Below are 568 nucleotides of genomic sequence, written 5' to 3'. Positions count from 1 at the left end.
AACCCAGGAAACAGCTGGGTTGCCAGGTGGTGCCTCTGTCACTTACAGTTTCTGAGTTTCTACACCAGTAACCTTAAAAGCATTAACAGCACTTATGTGATTTCTTTTTTCTCTCCCAGCTACACCTGAACACTTCTATTAAGACACTCCACTGCACTTGAGATACTCACCCGTAACCCCTATAATACTACTGCTGTAAAAGACATTATTTGTTAGCACAGTGTACAACAGATATCACTTCTATGACAAAAAAATATAAAGCCAAGGCTCCCAAGTCTGTCCCTAAACTTGCTGCTGCTACTGTTAATTCAACTTTGATTTCCCCTTTAGTGTGGCGATTTCAACATGGTGGACCAGAGTATCATTGCAATAAGAAAACAGCTACAGCAGCCCTCCAGCAATTTTGCTTAGCCAAGACTGTAGTTTTATACAACTAAGCTGCAGTCATACAATCAAAGTTCAGCTAACTTTAAGCTGTATGTCACCCATGCAGAAAGAGGCCAAACTGCATGTAAGTCATAGCCAGATTACTTAAACATCACAAAAAACTGACAACAGTAGCCACAGA

Source organism: Falco peregrinus, chromosome 9 (genome assembly GCF_023634155.1).
Source record: "Falco peregrinus isolate bFalPer1 chromosome 9, bFalPer1.pri, whole genome shotgun sequence".
NCBI classification, from domain to species: domain Eukaryota; kingdom Metazoa; phylum Chordata; class Aves; order Falconiformes; family Falconidae; genus Falco; species Falco peregrinus.
This window is presented reverse-complemented; position numbering follows the sequence as displayed.